The sequence below is a fragment of the Peromyscus eremicus genome, chromosome 23 (genome assembly GCF_949786415.1).
Source record: "Peromyscus eremicus chromosome 23, PerEre_H2_v1, whole genome shotgun sequence".
NCBI classification, from domain to species: Eukaryota; Metazoa; Chordata; class Mammalia; order Rodentia; family Cricetidae; genus Peromyscus; species Peromyscus eremicus.
The window spans coordinates 36553096-36566487 of NC_081438.1; the positions used below are offsets into that span (position 1 = coordinate 36553096).

Sequence of the window (13392 nt, forward strand, 5' to 3'; positions counted from 1 at the left end):
CTTCTGATCCTAACACCATTGAGAAGGAACACTTTGAATCAAAGATGGGAACATCTTCTTATACCTGTAGGTTGTGACATCCATTCTGTCACTGGCCAGTGACTTAGTCTGTGTTGGGTTCCAGAGACTGGGGCATGGGGATTCATACACCCAAGCAAGAGAAACTATCCAAGACAATGACCTGCTTGCTCCTCAAGATCATGGCTTGTCTGTTGGTCAGTGAGTGACCATTAAGGCAGGCTTCACCCTGATGCACTTAACTGAAACCAGGGTCTGTAGAAAGGAGTCTTGGGTACTGTAGCTAGGCATGGAAACTCTCAGGATACAGCACTTCTGGACAAGGACTCCAAGCCCTGGGAATGGTATCTAAGATTGTGACTATTAAGAACCAGAGTTAATGTCCAAGTGGCCAGGTAAGTATAATGTGAACTTTTTATATCGCTGGCCACTGCTGGGAGCATGTGGTGGCCTTTAGACTGTGACATGAGAGAAGTCAGCTTATGATGAGTTTCAAACACTCAACACCATCATTCCCCCACTGCCTGCCTCCTGAGGCAGCAGGAAAAGGCGCAGACAACACATGCCATTGTACAAGATATTTATATATACTACTCCAAATTTGCTCAGTAATACTCTCCTCATAGTGGAGAAAAGTGAATCCATGTGATGCTGGGTAGCTTGCTCTTTTGGACAGAGCCTGACTGGTTGGGACTGTTTACATTCCTCCCAGGTCATTGACACAGATAGGATGACTAGTGTGATAACAGCCTGGGTCTCTTGTAGTCTCAGAGGTCAACTCCAGAACTCTCATTGACCATCCTTTTCTCCTCAGATCTGCAGCTTCTTTTGGACATGTTCAGACAAACCTCTTCTTCACCATATGTGCATCCTTTCTCATCTAGGCAAGTGTTCAGTGAACTGGGTGCAGGAAGCACAGTGTCTAGAAACAGACATGTTGGTGGAAACTGCTTTTCCTTCTTGATCCTAGAGCTTGTTTATGGGACAGTAGCAGAGCAGCTAGGACAAACCAGTCCCTGAAATCAGGGCTTCCCATGGAGAGCCCATTGAATTCTCCCTCAGGAAGTCACATGGGAAGAAAAGGGTCATCATTCCTGCCTCATTAGGTCCTGAATTCCACCAGAAATAAACCAGCTGTTATCTGAAAGGCCACAGGTCTAGGGTGGTGAAGGAATCTTTCTGCCAGCCTTATCCATTGTCTAACATAAGCTTTTTCTTCTAGGTGCCTGGCCATATCCTGAATCGTGGACCCCGAGAATTCCTGACCTGAGTATGTGCACACTGAACATTAGTGACATTGAGGAACAAGAGCGCCTCTCCTCTCTCCTTCCTAGCAGACTAGCATGCACTGTCTGAGCTCCAGAGGAACTCAGAGGCTGCACACAGCAACAGGAGGACATGCTGTGGAGAACAATGACATGGTTTCTCTTCCACCATCCAACTACAGACAACCACCCCAAATTACCAACAAGATCTGGGGAATCTACAGGAGCGTCCCCCTGTGGAAGCCTCCCAGTGAGTACTTACTGTTGAATCCTGCCCAACTTAGACCCCTTTGCATTTTGACAGTTCAGAAAGTCACCTATGCCTCTCTGTCTTCACAGATAACAAAGAACACCTGCCTGAGCAGGTAAAGAAATATCTCCGAAGAGCCTTGGAAATTAAATGTGCTTCTCTTTCTGAATTCAAGAATGGATCTCTGAGAAGGGCAGTATCCATGGACCACCTGTCCCAGGCCCCCAGGCCTCCACTAACATGAAGAGGCAGAACTTGAGGTCATACATTTGGCCCATTTCTCACTGATTTAGGCAGAAATAATTTACAAAGAAATACTGAAGTATTTCATTAGAATTCCAACATAATTTCTATAAATTGGCATTCAAAATGCTTTGACCACTGGAGGAGAGAAATCCAAACAATATGAGCTCTCAGCTTCTACCAGGTGTTATTCTAAAGGTGACAGATGTTTGCACTTCATCTATAGACTCTGCAAAATCCAGTCTGATGCTCAAACAAAAGATGTAACAGCCAATGGGACCTAAACCTAGAAGACATGGCAGAGGACAGGAGAGATCCCTCCAGACCCTGATCTTCTTCTTCCAGGACTTCCCACCAAGCCTCAGAGATCCACAAAGACCTATATGGAAGTAATGGAGACTGGATACATGGAACAGAACAAAAGCTCAGAAACAGACCCAGTGAGATCCTGCCAGCTGATTTTCTCATAGTCACCCATGGAAATCAAGGCAAAGAGAATGGCTTGTCCACAAATGACTGCAGAAGAAGATTTAAAAACAAGCCATAGGGAACCCATTGAAAAACTGAACACAGCCACCATTTCAACTGACCTCAAAAACAAACACTATAATGCTCACATAAAGTTATAGAATAGGACTACATAAGTTCCTGCCTTATAGAAAGGAGGATCAGAAATAACACGGAGATGAACTGTGGACTCGGGAGCCCTGATGCCAACAGCCATGAAAATACAGAGGCTGGAGCATGGCTGGAACAGACACTCCACCAGGACCTCTAGAGAGAGCCTGGCCCCTGACACACCCCAGCAGACAACAAATCCCTGACAGTGAATGTTGTGTGGCTAAGAGGAGGGGTGGAGGTGTATTGTGTGCTGTGTGGTGTGAGGAGGGCTGAAACCCATCACATTGTGTGGGATGGAGATGAGCTGTCCAGCTGATCTGATAACAGCACTGTATGGATGGTCCAGTCAGCTGGGGAAAGCAGCAGGTCTGACACGTAGATACTCACATGTGCTACCCATACCCCTCCCCTTGTTAACAACGTACATACAGGGTCAGTGTAAGGACATGAAGGACGCCCCTCACCCACACTCACCACATAGTTCTCTAGGTATCAGGACTTGATATTCAACTCCCCTTCTGCTGTCCCACACACAGTGCTAGATTCTAGACCATGCTAGACATGCCTCCAACCACAATGTACTAAGACATGGGAAAAGGTATCAGACCCTGTTGGACACTTGACCTCCTGACAAGGACACACAGTTACTGCTTGGTTCAAAGACTCCTGGAATCTTCCTGCACTGACGTACAACACTAGGTATAATGCAGTGTGGGACACTACAGCCATGCATCCTCACTTGCACTACCAGCTGTCAGACCATGATAACCAACCTCTACATCACATCACATCACACACACACACACACACACACACACACACACACACACACACACACCCTAATACACTTACTTCAAAGTATCAGCCCATCAATACTTTCCACAAAATCACACATTGACTGCTGTGTTTCAGCCCTTACTGAACAAATGTTCACAAACAACTCCCATGTATTCTTAAACTGGGATGGAGAATGTCACTCATGTATCCCTTATTAACAGCTCCCTATCAGGCCATACTGGATACTCTCTTGCCACTGTACCCAAACACTCTGCTACTATTGGACCCCACTTGACACCCTAACATCACTGAAATTCCACATACACTGCTAGGGTTCAGGCCCTCTTGAATAGCACACCCCACTGCCACAATCTACAGTGTTAGTATCAGGGCCCAAAGGATATCACATTTCATCAACCCATATATCCGTGTTGGATACCAGACCTGCTGGGCATTGCAAACTCCATGGCAATTCCCACAAGGCTAGCTGAGGGCCCTGGAATGCACCCATCACCCTGCAGCTGCCTCACATGCACTGCTAGGTGTCAGGCTCTGCTGGCTCCCTCAGTGCCACACACACACTCTGAAGTGTCAAGCACATTTGGACATCATATCACACACTTCCAACCTACTTCAAAATGGATGATCAGACCTTGATGGACATCAGCTCAGCCATAAGCTGACACACACTCCGTAGGGATTGTGCAGAGCTTGACACCCCGTTCTTCCACTGCTCCCCTCTGACATGCAGTTATCATCAAACACACTGGACACACCACCCCTGTGACCACACACCCACTCTAGGTACCAGGTCCAGTTTGACTTCATTCCCCACATTAGTCGACAGCCATCAGATCATGCTGGGAACTTCTTCCCTAGTAGGTCTTCCACAATACTTAGAAATTTGCACATCTGGACACCCTCCTTCTGCTGAAGACACACCCACACTGCTAGGCATCAGCTTCTACTGGACTCCTTCCTACTCTATACCATGTGCTGGGTCTCAGGTTCTACTGCTGGTTACTGGGTCATGCTGGACATTAATCCCTGTCCAAACCTCAGTGCATATAAAGTGCTGTGTGTCAGGTTCACTTGAACACAGGCTCCATCACACATGACATGCTAGGTATCAGAGAAGGTTGACACACACCCTTACCCCTGATATTTACTACTGGCTCAGTGAACACTGCAATTTTAAAGGCTCTGCTAACACCTCCATCACTGACATATCAAGTTTTTTGCTGTCATGCTCTTGCTACCATTCTGTGCAGATTTCAGCCATGTATATTGAAGTACATTGCATGCATATACAATAATTGACTTCAAGCCTTACCCAAAATAGCACCATTCTGTTGACAACATACACTCCCAGACAGGGGCATGGGTGTAAGCATGGCTGAAAATTAGCAGGGCTTTTGCAGCAGCAGGATGGATGCAGGAAGAGAAACTTACTAGATGTGGCCTCTTATCATAATATCCAGTTTAGGACTGGGGAGTCCTGAGGATGTAATACCCAGTAGTGCATCCAGGCCTCAGGCAGGTGTACAGGAAAGTGTACAGTGTGTTTCAGGCTATATGGCAGGGGTAGGAGTGTCCAGCAGGGCAGTGGTACATCGGTGGGTCTGGAAGCAGGCCTGGGGGGCAGTAGCTAGTAAGGTCTGTTGTGGGGGCAGTTCCTGATAGTGGGATGAGTCTCTGTGGGAGAAGAGGAGTATGCTCTGCTGTGTGTCTTATGAACACAACCGTGTATGTTGAGTGGCAGCAGTTGGGAGCTATCTAGATCCATTAGGACATGACACCTAGCAGTCTATGTAGGATACCAGGGGAGATTCCAGCCATGCCTGTTCAATAGTAATATATGTGGAGCAGTGCTAAAGATAGAGATGTTATAAGGAAAAGTTTGTGTGTGTGTGTGTGTGTATAATATATACGTGTATGTGTATGTGTGTGTGCACTTGTGCTGAACTTGTGGTAATGGTCAATGTGACAATGCTGCATTGTCGTGGAGATAGCTGTCTTAGAGAAAACGAGTCAGTGACTAGGAAAATAGAAGCCCAGGGTCAGTATATTATCAGTGAAGTTGATCAGAGAAAGTGTCTTCAAGTTATAGACTTGAGAGATTTTGGAGGATAAGGGTAGAAAACAAGAAATGTGGGAGTTGATGAATACAGGTCTGGGGGAGGAATTTGACTTTATTTTTGCTGTACCAAGAAGCCAACTTTTCTCTTTGCCTACAACACTAGGTGTCATCATCTGTAAGGTGTCCCCACACTTAAATTTAAACCCACCCCCACATTGCTAGGTGTCAGGTGCTACTCTGAAAAATGTCTTCTACAGCAGGTGCTAAACACACATGCCTAGGCGTGAGGTCCTGCAGGGTCAACTGTCCACTAAAGAAAATGCTCCTCTCATACAGTTGGGAAGCCTGTCCTCCATGAGATCAACAACGCAATGGCTAAAGCCCCATGCACAGGGCTGGGTGTCTGGTCTTTCTAAGGATGCCTTTACCTACAGCCACAGAAGCCACAAACAGCTGCCCACATACTCTAACACAAGTGTCAGGGTCTAGTGTTTATCTCTTCCGTTACACCACATATCATACATGGTTAGGTCACATTCCTGATAGGAATCACCTCAGCCACAGCAGTGCCACACACCCAGAGCTAGGTGCCACATCCTGGGACCATACAGTTGCACAGCTACTTTTCTAGTACTGGTTTCCCTCCCCTATAGTCAAACGCCAGGTACACAGTCGCACACTCAGGCACACACGCACTCATGCACTCTCATCTAGCCGTCACTTCAACAAGGTCTCCACCATTCAGACAAAGCCCTATTTACACAGCCATCGAAGTGCTGCCCTTCTGGGTGTCCATCCCCTGCAGCCAAACACATACACAGAGAGACAGGAGATAGAGACAAAGACAGGGAGAGACAGAGACAGACAGAGACAGACAGACAGAGAGACACAGAGTCTGAGGTCAGGTCCTGCTGTTCCCACTCCACAACAGACGAAGCTGTCTACTCGGAGCTAGGTGACTGGTCCTGATACATACCTCTTTTCCTATATTCACAGTGCAATACTCTTACACAGCCAGTCTACCAGTGTGCACCCCCTCCCCTATAATCAAATGCTAGGTACACAGTCACACCCTCAGAAACACACTTAGGCACGCATGCTCCTACAAATGCCTTCACGAATTCAGACCACTCTCAGCTAGCTATCAGGACCTAGAAGACAGCCACCACACAAGGAAAGCCCCACATATACTTCTAGGTGTAAAGTCCTGTAAGGTAGAGGTATCACCCATACAACAAACAAACACACATCTCTAGGTGTTAGGTCCTGTGAGGTGTCCCACATAGAGCCAAAGCCCTATTTACACACAGCCAACAAGGTGCTTCTGCTGCTAGGTGTCCATTACCTACTGCCAATCTCTCGGCCACCTCTGCTCTCCGTTCCTCTGCTCTCCTCTCCTCTCCTTACTTTCTCTCTCCCTACTCCTCTCTCTGTTTCTCTCTCTCTCTCTCATACACACACAAATACACACACAAAAAAACACACACAAACACATGCACACACAAAATGTATGTGCACGCCCTGCAAGGTAAAACCTTACATCTAGCCCATCTCTTATACACATATACAACTATGTGTCTGTTACTTCTAGACATTTCCTCTACACAGCAAAAGCCCCACATACACACATGGGGCTAGATTTCTACTCCTGCTGGGTACAATCTCCCTAGGAGGATCTCAGGAAGATCTCTAGAAGGACATGGTATCAAGCTCTGTAAGAGAAACATACATACAGCCAAAGCTAGACACAGAAAGCTAGTGTCAGATACTTTTGGTATCCCTTCCTCTCTCTGGACTTCCATATTTTATACACACTTTAGAAGTTTGTGATTCAGAAACAGCTGATGGAGATGATCTCTGGCATTTGTCTTTCTGGATCTGGGTTCTCTCAATCAATATCTTGTCCACATCCATCCAATACACAGAAAGATGGCTTAAAAACAAAGAGGATTATTGTGTTGAGTATCTGAAACTAGACTTGTGATTTTGCAGCTGCATGCAGTTTACAGGACCACTTCATTATTAACACCTAATGTGGGAGATCCAGGTTGACTGTGGGTGCTACTCTGCCTGTACATTGTTCCTGAATCGTGTATGAAAGTAAACTGAAGTAGCTGTGAAGAGAAAGTCAGGAAAGGGCTATCCTCTGAGTCTGCTAGAGTTCCTACAAAAGCTTCCCTAATGATGGACATTGACCAGGACATGGGAGCCAAATAAACTCTTTCTACCACATTGGGTTATGTCAGGACCTGTCTATCAACAATATAAAGTATACTAGGACAGTATCCCAGGACTGGCCTCAATTCGTAATCCTCCAGACTTCACCTACTGGCTGCTGGTTTTAAGAATGTAATATAAACCTATATGAACAAATAGAATTTTTAAGGTTGACTAGATATGAGGGAGAAAAGAAATCAAGGTCCAGGACAATACAAATCCATGGGGTGAGGTTATTTTAATGAAGTTAATCATAGGACACATCTCAAGCAGACAGTTTGGAGAAATACTGCTGAATGAGGATAGACACAACAAATAGTGCCCGATGATATATACAGAGACAGGGGATGAATATGAACTTATTTTTAGTATGTTAAGCACCAATCAGAGGGTATAAACACAGGAGTGAAATCCTATGACTTGAGATAGTTAATCATGGGACGTATAAGCAGCAACAGTGGTTGCAGTTTAGGAGGCTGACAGAATTGTGGAAAATCATGGCTTCGTCATTCTCTGGATCCAATGTTGGTGAATATACCCACTGCACTCTGTGGAACATGGCTCATGAGGTCAGGACACATATTAGCACATCGTGATCAGCACACACAACCACTGTAATACACATAAACTGGCTCATGAGATCAGAGGATGTGGGACATTCTGAATCCTGCCCCAGCACACATCTCATCTCAGTTCCTGCATTCTGTTTGGTGAGGTCAGAAGGGATACCACTCCTAGATCATCCAGCATCAGGAAGTTATCCCACCTACAAATCAGCACTGTGTATCTCCACACCTGAGCTCAAGCAGAACACAGAGGAGCCTAGCACAGCCAAACTAGGAACACCAAGGATCAATCCAAACACTCCCCAACACAAAGGAAACGGAAACACTCAAGTAACAAATTAAATCCAGATAAGCAAGTCCCGTGACAAAAACTGAAACAACTTGAAAAACCCAGTACAACATAACTCCTCCCAAAATGACCAATCACAAAGCAGAGAGACTTAACCAAATTCAAGGTTGGGTAACAAGGAAAGCCCAATGGCAAATGCATGGATCTCCCTGGGAGGGGGAAATAAAAGAATATCTCCTGGGGGCAGGTGAGGATGGGAACTTGAGGGTTTAGGTTGGGAGGTGCATGAAGTGGTATTCTACTGAAAGAGGTGACTGGAACGGGTGCATAATGGGGTCAGGTAGAACATGATGCAAGGGGAACTCCCCAAAATCTACAAGGATAAACCCGGCGAAGACATCTGGTAATAAAGGATACACAGCCTGAACTGGCCATCTCCTGTGATCAGATTGTTGGCTACCCCAATTGTCGTCAGAGAGTCTTCATCCAAAACTGATGGAAATAGATGCAGAGACCCACAGCAAAACATTGTCTCTTTGGGTTCAGATAATCCTGCTGAAGAGAGGGAGGAAGGATTGTAGGAGTCAGAGGGGTCAAGAACATCACAAGATAACAGAAACAACTAACCTGGCTCATAGAAACTCACAGAATATGAACCAACAACCAGAGAGCCTGCACAGGACTGACTTAGGCCCTCTACATACATCTGACATTTGTGTAGCTTGGTCTACTTGTGGGATTTCTAACAATGGTAGTGGGGCTGTCTCTCAGGCTTTGGCTGGCTCTTGGAAACCTATTTGTGAGTCCCTGCTGTGCACCACTCTGCTTCTCAACACATACTGCTAAGTACAATCCTAATTGGACAAGTCCTGACTCACAGAAAGGTAGAGGACACTGAAATGAGATGAGGTCTGTACATGAACAAGAAAACATGGCTATTACTCTGGGAATATATTGGTGTCGTTGAGCAGATACTTTTGTGGGATGTGGGGTGTGAGCACTTTTGAAGATCTGGCAGATCCAGTGCTGGGTGGTGATTAGGAAAACCCACATGGCAGGGACCATGTCAAGGAAGGACTGATGCTCCATTGGTGGAAGGAAACTGCCCATGAATAATGCCCTCAATGTTTAAGGCTTGTAATAACATGCATGTATTATGCTTGCCTTTCCTTATCTCACCCAGTATCTTACTCCCCATCTTGCCTATTTCTGGGTCCCCAGGAAAGTTAAACCACTCTGAGAGCAGTGGGCTATGGAAACCACCTGGTGAGACTTAAGGAGGACAGCTCCACAGTGATGCAAACCCCAGTAAAGCAACGTGGAATGCCATGACAATTGACCCTCAGCTGTGTCTTGGCCACAACATACCTCCCTTCCTACCTTGGTTTTAAATCATACTGTAGTCATTCAGTGTCATACATTAATGACCAAGATCTCATATAAACAGTAACACCCAAATGATGTTGATCCTCCATAGATTGTAAGAATGAAGTTACAGACCAAGGCCAAAGGGCAAGTGGCATGGCACTAATCACTATGGGGTCTGCTCATTGCTGGTTCATTGCCCACCAGAAAGAGACAGATGGAATCCATACCATGAGAGTTCTATGGGAATTAAAGCTCAGTAGAGTGGGGAGATTGGATGAAGGTAAAAAGTTCCATAGCAGCCCATGCCAGGAGCAGCTGAGTGGGTAAAAGGCCTTGGGACTTCATTTCCTACACTAACAAACCTTATACCTTATACCAGGCAAGTGTTCTCCAATCACTAAGGAGCGACTGGGGATCTGTCTTCACCCTCAGGTACTCTGTCCTTTCTGCAGCCATCACTGAGCCAGTCCTGGACACCACTCTGGTACCCTGACTCACATGTAGACACAACTGAAGGTTCTGACTCCACCTTGTATTGATTATTTCTCAGGGAATCACATGGTTCTCTGGGGAAGACAAAGGGTTAACACTACCCATTTTCACTTCTCAATGAGACCGCTACTGGTGTTATTTTAGGAAGTGGTCTCCTGTGCCAATGTGTTCAAGACAACTTCCTACTTTCTCTTCTATCAAGTTCAGTGTATCTGGTTTTATATTGAGGTCTTTGATTCACGAAGATTTGAGTTTTGTGCATGGTGATAGAGATGGATCTGTTTGCAATCTTCTACATGTTGGCATCCAGTTAAGCCAGCACCATTTGTTGAAGAATCTTTCTTTTTTCCGTTGCACAGTTTTGGCTTCTTTGTAAAAAAATCAGCTGTTCATAGGTGTTTAGATTAATGTCAGAATCTTCAATTCGATTCCATTGGTCCACATGTCAGTTTTTTTGCCAATATCAAACTGTTTTTATTACTATAGCTCTATAGAAGAGCTTGAGGTCAGGGATGGTGATGTGTCCAGAGGTGGCTTTATTGTACAGGATTGTTTTAGCTATCTTGGGTTTTTTGTTTTTCCATATGAAGTTGAGTATTGTTTTTTCCAGGTCTGTAAAGAATTGTGTTGGGATTTTGATGGGGATTGCATTGAATCTGTAGATTGCTTTTGGTAAGATTGCCACTTATACTATGTTGATCCTACCTATCCATGAGCATGGGAGATCTTTCTGTCTTCTGATATCTTCTTCAATTTCTTTCTTCAGAGACTTAAAGTTCTTATCATACAGGTCTTTCACTTGCTTAGTTAGAGTTACCCCGAGGTATTTTATATTATTTGTGGCTATTGTAAAGGGTGACGTTTCTCTGAATTTTCTCAGCTTGTTTATTATTTATATATAGGAGGGCTACTGATTTTTTTTTTAGTTAATCTTATATCCTGCCACTTTACTAAAGTTGTTTATCAGCTGTAGGAGTTCCCTGGTAGAGTTTTTGGGGTCACTTAGGTATACTATCATATCATCTGCAAATAGTGAAAGTTTGAATTCTTCCTTTCCAATTTGTATCCCCTTGATCTCCTTTTGTTGTCTTACTGCTGTGGCTAGAACTTCAAGTACTATATTGAATAGACATGAAGAGAGTTGACAGCCTTGTCTTGTTCTTGATTTTAATGGAATTGCTTTGGGTTTCTCTCCATTTAATTTGAAGCTGGCTGTTGGTTTGCTGTAAATTGCCTTTATTATATTTAGGTATGTTCCTTGTATCCTTGTTCTCTCCAGGACATTTATCATGAAGGGGTGTTGGATTTTGTCAAAGGCCTTTTCAGCATTCAATGAGATGATCATGTGTTTTTTTTTCTTTTAGTTTGTTTATATGGTGTATTACATTGACATATTTTTGTATGTTGAACCATCCATGCATCTCTGGGATGAAGCATACTTGGTCTTGGTGGATAATTTTTTTTGATGTGTTCCTGGATTCAGTTTGCCAGTATTTTATTGAGTATTTTTGCATCAATGTTCATGAAGGAGATTGGTCTGTAATTCTCTCTCTCTCTTTTTTTTTTGTTGCATCTGTGTGCAGTCTGGTTATCAGGGTAACTGTAGCCTCCTAAAAAGAGATTGGTAATGTTCCTTTTGTTTCTATTGTATGGAACAACTTGAACAGTATTGGTATTAGCTCTTTTTGAAAATCTGGTAGAATTCTGCCCTGAAGCCATCTGATTCTGGGCCTGTTTTGGTTGGGAGACTTTTAATGACTGTTTCTATTTCCTTAGGAGTTATTGGTCTATTTAAGTTGTTTATCTGGTCTTGATTTAACTTTGATATATGATACCGAGTCAGAAAATTGTCCATTTCTTTTGTATATTCCAATTTTGTGGAGTACAAGTTTTTGACGTATGACCTAATGATTCTCTGGATTTCCTTATTGTCTGTTGTTTGTTCTCCCTTTTTGTTTTTGATTTTTAAATTTGGATGTTCTCTCTCTGCTTTTTGGTTAATTTGGAGAAGGGCTTGTCTCTCTTGTTGATTTTCTCAAAGTACCAACTCTTTGTTTCATTGACTCTTTGTATTGTTCTCTTTGTTTCTATTTTGTTGATTTCAGCCCTCAATTTAATTATTTCCTGATGTCTATTCCTCCTGGGTGAGTTTGCTTCTTTTTCTTCTAGAGCTTTCAGGTGTGCTGTTAAGTCGCTAGTGTGAGATTTTTCTAGCTTCTTTACATGGACATTTAATGCTATGAATTTTCCTCTTAGCACTGCTTTCATGGTGTCTCACAAGTTTGGGTATGTGGTATATTTATTTTCATTAAATTCTAGAAAGTCTTTAATTTCTTTCTTTATTTCTTCCTTGATCCAGTGGTGATTTAGTTGAGCATTATTCAGTTTCCATGAGATTGTAGGTTTTCTGTAATTTTTGTTGTTGTTGAAATCTAACTTTAAACCATGATGGTCTGATAAAATACAGGAGGTTATTCCAATTTTTTTGTGTCTGTTGAGATTTGCTTTGTGACCAAGCATGTGGTCAATTTTGGAGAAGATTCCATGGGGTGCTGAGAAGAAGGTATATTCTTTTGTGTCTGGGTGAAATGTTCTGTAAATATCTATTAAGTCCATTTGAGTCATAACATCTGTTAGATTCCTGATTTATCTGTTAAATTTCTGTCTAGCAGACCTGTCCATTGGTGAGAGTGGGGTGTTGAAGTTTCCCACTACTAGTGTGTGGTATTTGGTGTGTGATTTAAGCTTTAGTAATGTTTCTTTTACAAATGTAGGTGCCTTTGTTTGGGGGGCATAAATGTTCAGAATTGTGACTTTATCTTGATGGATTTTTCCTGTGATGAATATGCAATGTCCTTCTCGGTCTCTTTCGATTTATTTTAGTTTGAAGGCTACTTTGTTAGATATTAGAATAGCCACACTGGCTTGCTTCTTGAGTCTATTTGATTAAAAAGCCTTTTCCCAGCCTTTTAATCTGAGGTAGTGCCTGTCTTTGAAGTTGAGGTGTGTTCCTTGTATGCAGCAGAAGGATGGATCCTGTTTTTGTATCCATTCTGTTAGCCTGTGTCTTTTTATAGGCAAAATGATTCCGTTGATATTAAGAGATATTAATGACCAGTGATTGTTAATTCCTGTTATTTTTTGGTGGTAGTGTTGTGTGTTTCCCTTCTCGGGTATTTGTTGGTGTGGGATTATCTATTGCCTGT

General features: G+C 43.5%; 1 long non-coding RNA gene across 1 annotated transcript; it reads left to right on the plus strand.

The window, feature by feature from the left end:
- The first annotated feature begins 664 nt into the window (after window positions 1-664).
- LOC131897999 (uncharacterized) lies at window positions 665-7486 on the plus strand. Its single transcript, XR_009375833.1, has 2 exons — window positions 665-1533; window positions 1623-7486. It is a non-coding gene; the product is annotated as an uncharacterized LOC131897999 (long non-coding RNA).
- Window positions 7487-13392: the final 5906 nt, after the last annotated feature.